This window comes from Scyliorhinus torazame, chromosome 11 (assembly GCF_047496885.1).
Source record: "Scyliorhinus torazame isolate Kashiwa2021f chromosome 11, sScyTor2.1, whole genome shotgun sequence".
In the NCBI taxonomy this organism is placed as follows: Eukaryota; Metazoa; Chordata; class Chondrichthyes; order Carcharhiniformes; family Scyliorhinidae; genus Scyliorhinus; species Scyliorhinus torazame.
Window position 1 is genome coordinate 85,065,712 of NC_092717.1, and position 6,436 is coordinate 85,072,147.

Consider the following 6,436-nt stretch of genomic DNA (forward strand, 5'->3'; position numbering starts at 1 on the left):
CAAAGACCCATTTATCCGAACTCTCTGTCTCCTGTCCGTCAGCCAGTCTTCTATCCAAGCTAATAAATTATCCTAACCCCATGTGATCTTACCTTATGAATTAATTAACCTTCTGTATGGCACCTTATTAAACACATTCCAGAAGTCCAGATATACTACATCTACAGGATCCCCATTATCCACTTTGCTTGTTACAACTTCGAACATCATTTGCCCTTCATAAAACTATGCTGGCTCTCATGGATAGCGTTTTGACTTTCCAAATGTTCTGATATTACTTCCTCGATAATTGATTCTGACAATTTCCCAACAAGTGATGTTAAACTAACTGGTCTCTAATTTCTTACATTCTGCCTCCCTCCCTTTTTGAATAAGGACATTACGTTAAAGTTTTTCCAATTCACTGAAACCTTTCCTGTGTCTAGGGAATTTCAGAATATTATAACTAATGGATTCACTATCTCTGCTGCCACTTCCTTTAACACCCTAGGATGTAGGGATGTATGAGCAGTGAAAGGTCATAAGTGGATGGTAAAAAAGGCAGTAAAGGTTCACAGAAGTGTATGACGGAGGGACCTACGTACTAATAGTTCTCAACGGAGAGTTAGAAAAACCAATGAGTGGGCAAATATATATTGTGGATCTAGAGAACAACAGTTGGCAAGTTGGTCAAGGAACAACATTGTAGGAACATAGAAAAGGGGTCGGCTAATTGATCCCTCAAACCCATGTTGCCATTTTATTAGATCATGGCTAGCCTTCAGCTCCATTGAAGGAATTATCCTGTCACAAATCCAACATTAGGTAATGGAGTGGAGTTCAGGGATTTAAATCTTCCTTAACAGAAACATATAGACACATATCTCTCAGAGGTTATTCCTATTTCACCAGTAATGCATGGATTAAGCAAGAGCCACAGCTGGACTTGTATGGAGTCTTTAAATGCCCAATTGGCCAAAACAACAATCAATTGAAATCTGTTGAATCTTTAAATGTCCTTCTTTTTCATTAAATTAGGACAGTGTAGGAGCTAGGTATTGTTTATTTATAATATTCTTTCTATTCATATTTCCTTCATGATTCTCACATGCACATCAAATGATTAGTTCCTTCAGGGATGCCATATATCACTTGTTGTTCATGATTGTGTTTGAACTTAGTAGTGTTACTCATCATGTCTGCTACTTATTGCTGCCTACTAATGTCTTACCTCAAGACTGTTCTGCTCCATTCTCCTGATCCCATAGCAACTCGGCAGCTGTCATTCGTTTGAGCTACCATAGCCTGACAGAAAATGTCAATAACCTATTTCCCATCTTACAGTTAGTGTGGCTTAGTCATCATTGGACTGCTTCTTGCTGTTAGGAGTGTTTGAACATGTTTCCCCTTCACTGTACATTTATGTTTGTTCAGGTTTCCTTGATAACCTTACTTAACAAATATTAATCAATCTCAGTCTGGAAAATTTCAATTGATGTAGCATCAACAGCCTTTTGGAAGAGAATTCTAGATTTCCAGTCATTTGTGTGAAAAAATGCTTCCCGATTTCATTATTAAATTGCCTCATCTGTAATGGTATGTCGCTTGTTCTGTTTCCCCCAGCAGAAAAATAGTTACTCCACAGCTGAATTATCAAATTCCTTTACATTTTAAATTATTAAATTACGCTCCATTAGATCACCATTCAACCTTCTAATCACAAATCAAGTTTATTTGAACTGCGCTCACAATCCTTAACATTATTGTGGTGAATCTGCACTGTATATCCTTATGAAACCAATGAGGTGTGGTGTTTAAAACTGAATGCTGTACTCTAGATCGAGTCTGACCAAAGTTCTACACAGTTAAAATGTCACTTCTTTACTTTTATAATCCAACTCCCTTGAGAAAAAGATCAACATTCCATCAATATTTTTAATTGCTTTCTGTAACTGTGCATTAACTGTTGGTGATCTATACACAGCTCCCCAACCGCTCTTGGTCTCTCACTAAATATTCTGATATGTTTGCCTTTTTAAGCCAAATTTTTGTTACAGTGCACTAATCTGGCCGCAAGTATTCCACAGAGTACAAGAAGTACTTCAAGGTATGGTCTGGTGTGGGAACCTCAGGGAAAGCAAAAGTCAGGCAGCAACATTGCAATTCACTGACATATGTGATACTTGGAGAGGGGAAAGGGGCTGTATAAATCACGCTGCAGTTGGGAAAGAAAATTAGTAAAGACATTGACATTTCCATTAGTTTGCTGTATTTGTACTTTTCCTCTTTGAGCTCTGAGACTGTACCAAAGGCATATACATTCCTGTACTGCCATCTAATGGTTTTGAATTGCAATTATACAACTACCCACACACTCTCAGGGCTAAATTACAGCAAAGTCTTCTTCAGCTAATATTATGTGACAGGTTTGACATTATTTGACATGCACTGCACCACCTTTAAGTGAAACAAGTACCGTGGAAGTAAATATTGACAGTTCTGTAATGAGCAAATAAACAGAGCGTAGCACAGGGGTTTTCAGTGCATTTTGAAGATAAACTTCCCAGTTGTTCATTCACCATGAAGATGTAGAGGACAATAATTTAGTCTCAGCATTATGGCAGCAACATTGATTTTTGTGAATGGATGTGTACATGTTGTGCTGTGATCTGACGAAGTGCACACTATATCATGGGGTCAATTTCTTTGCACTAGATCATGGAATGTCCATATGCAGGCTGGGAAAGAGCATGTTACCTAGCACCAGCTGCTTTTAAAGCTGTCCTGCTGCCAAAGGTTTGAAATCGCTGCAGCAGCATCAAAATGATGATTGGATGAACTTTCCAAGGCCTGCTGCAAGAACTGCTGAGGAAAATTGTGCTCCTTTTGGAGAGAAGGACATTACTTTCACAAGGTTAGAGAGTGAGAAACTTGGATGGATGTAGAATAATTGGATGCTACCTCACCTGTCAGCATTCCCAGTGGGAACTCGAGAAATAAATTTGCTTGGAAAGTTTAAGGTAACTGTTGTTCGGAAAACAAAGGTAGTTTGAAGGGATTTATATTTATACTCGTAAAGATTATCAATAAGATACAGTTTTAAATGTGTTTAATATAGTGTTGCTGTGTGAGGAAAGGTAAACCTATCATTAGATTCATGCTTGACAAAGATTTTCATATGTGTGCGTGTTTGGGTTTCAATTCAGACTATGCTTCTATTGTGCTAAGAGATGTTACGGCAGGAAGAATAAACAAAAGCTGTAGCAAAAGTTAAAGTTGTTGCTTCATAACCAGGGGCCACATTCCAGCGGGAAGAGATTTCCATTGTTTTTAGTTTAACTGGAAGTCACGGCAGTTGAAGACAGGACACCAGGGAGTGAGCAAGAAAAGCTGGACCGGACAAGGGGGCTGCAAAAAGGCAGACTCCCTAAAGAACCAGATAAAGCTCAGACAACCATGGAATTAGGACAGAAATAATGCCTTAGGGAGACTGACAGTAAGAGAACAGAGATCAAGAAGCTGAACAAGGTATTGTTCAGGAGAATTGAAGGGAAAAGCACATAAAAAGTTCTGATTTAAAAAGACAGCTACAGGAATCATATTTAAAGTAGGAAAGCAGACTTCAGAGGTAAATCAAAAGTTTGGTGTCATCTTAATATACTCCGGGAATCGATAGTTCAAGCAATTGCGAAGAGCCTGTGCAACAATTAAGACAAAGGAATCCTGAAGGAGGAGGTGGAAAGCCTCCGTATTGAAGCTGGATTCCTTGTTAAAAGTGGAGTGAAAGCCTTGTTTGTCAATATGGCTGGAAAGCCTGGAATAGATTTGTGATGCAAACCATAGATGTAAAACATTATTGAAAAATAAGGATTTTAAAGCGTGTCTTTTTTGGGAGTGGAGTTTGGAAACTCTCATGTGACAATCACCTGGGGGAATTTTGAGGAGAAATCCATAGAAATTACGAGCGGTATGTCTTACCACAGCATCTGTATTTAAACGGACTGTGTGTTCAAGAAATATTTTATGCCTTGTCATTAAAACTAGTTAGCGGTCTTGTGACTCTATTCTTTTTTCTAAAAAAAGTCATAAAGGTTATATAGCAGGATTATCCATCCCACCAACCCTGTTTCTGGCACAGCGCACCCCCGCTGGCAGTCGGCCAATGGGGTTTCCCCTTGTGGCCACCCCACGCCTCGGGAAACCCGCAGGCATGGGTGCGCTGCCGGTGAAGAGAAAGATCCCGCAGACAGAGAATTCGGCAGACAGTCTTTTGAGGCAGTGTCCCATTCTGAGATCTTCCCATCCAGTTATAACACCAACTAGGATCATAACCCTGTGCTCAAAATAGTTTTAAACAAGGCCTTACATTGCATCGTAACAGCGATCGTGTCTGGATATAGAACTCAAGATGTGGTCAAGCTAGAATATAGCTTGATGACAACTTTCTCTGGCATGTATTCTACTGTTTTGGCTATGTAGTTCAACATTCTGTTGGCTTTGTTCATGCTTGTTCTGGATTGGTTTGTTATATTGACAATTGAATCAACCAAGCTGTTCAATGTAATCTTTCATGAAGTGACATAATTTCTGAACATTGTGTGTTGTTGATTGTTATTTATAGATGTGATCATTTGCAATTGTTGCATTCAATTTAATCTGTCATTGCTCACCTCCTAGCATATTTTGGTTAACTCATTCCATCATTCCGAGACTGTTTTCTTTGATTTCAATGCACATCCTAATTTGAAAGGAACTGCAAATCTAGCCAATTAGTAATAAATTTCAGAATGGTCATTGATGTAAATTAGAATCAGCAATAATCCCAACACTGAGCAATGGGGACATCACTTAGTAATTTATCTCACTCTAATATATTTCTAACCAGAACATGTTGGGGATGATACTCCGGGACCACTTTGTTTGTCTTCACAGCTCTACACGGTCCATTAACTCTGACAATCTTCCTCTTTAAACAGATCTTGTTTCTAACCATAGTTTTTTTTAAAGAGTTTGAGATCCTCCGGGTTCTTCGGTTCCCTCCCATAGTCCAAAGATGTGCAGGTTAGGTGGTTTGGCAATGCTAAAGTGCCCTTTAGTGTTCAAAAAGGTTAGGTGGGGTTACTGGGTTATGGGGATATGGTGGAGGCCGGGGCTTTAGTAGGGTGCTATTCCCAAGGGCCGGTACAGACCCAATGTGCTGAATGGCCTCCTTCTGCACTGTAGGGATTCTACGAAACAGTCTTGTTCATTACTCCAATGAAATAGACTGTCACTTGTCAATCAAAAGGCTTGTAAAATGTAATGGGCCATGAAATTAGGTGTAAACAATGCAGTTCAAAGCATTTAGGCTTCTCAGAATGTCCAGAGGCTTGAAAAAGTTAAAGGGGAATGAAATTGACTGTGAAATAAGCAACACGATAGAGGGAAGACTTTCACTTTCATCTGACAAATCTTTGAACCTGACATGCTGGGAAACACATCAAAGGCTTCCAGTATTCCACTTGGAGGAGGGCAGCTTGGCAGCTTGCCAGCGATTGGGGGGGGGGGTTTGCTAGCGATTCAGGGGAGCGGATTTGCCAATGATTTGGGGGGGGGGGCCTTGTCAGCAATTTGGAGGGAGGACTTGCCAGTTATTGGGGTGTGTGGGCCTTGCCAGCAATTGGGTGGGGGCCTTGCCAGTTATTGGGGCAGTCTTGCCAGTGATTGGAGTCGTCTTGATAGTGATTGAGGGGTTCTTGCCAGCAATGGGCGTGCCTTGCCAGTGTTGAACAAGAGGCCTTGGCAGCGATTGGAGGGGGGCCTTGCCAGAATTTGAGGGAGGCCCTTTCCAGTGATTGGGGTGGAGGCTGGGGTGTGGTGGAGGGCTTGTCAATGATGAGGTGGAAGAGCTTGCCAGCAATTTGTGGGGGAGGTGCTGCAGTGTTATTCTGAGTATGATCACGGAGGAGTGGAACCTGCCAGCATGTTTAGGCCCCACCCTTCTCAAGGCCAGTGCAAAACATGCCCTTCTCCAAAAGAATTTCCAAATGTCATTGAATAGCACCTGATAAGGACTGCCCGGGTCAGTGGGAAATGTATCAATTTTTCCCCTGGGAGCAGCATAGAGGTCTACAGCACAGAAAAGGCTCTTCAGCCAATCATGTCTGTGCCAGTCAAAAATAACCACCTAACTATTCTAATCCCATTTTCCAGCAGTCGGCCTTGCATGCTTTGGGATCGCAAGCACACATCTAAATATTTAAATGTTATGAGTGTCCACCATCCTTGCAGGCAGTGAGTTCCGGACCCTCACCACTCTTTGGGTGAAAAGGTTTTTCGTCACATTTCCTCGAAACCTCCTGCCCCTTAACTTAAATCTACTCCCCCAGTCATTGATCCCTCCACCACGGGGAAAGGTTTCTTCCTGTCTACTCTAACTATGCCCCTCATAATTTTATATATCTCAATAATGTCCCCC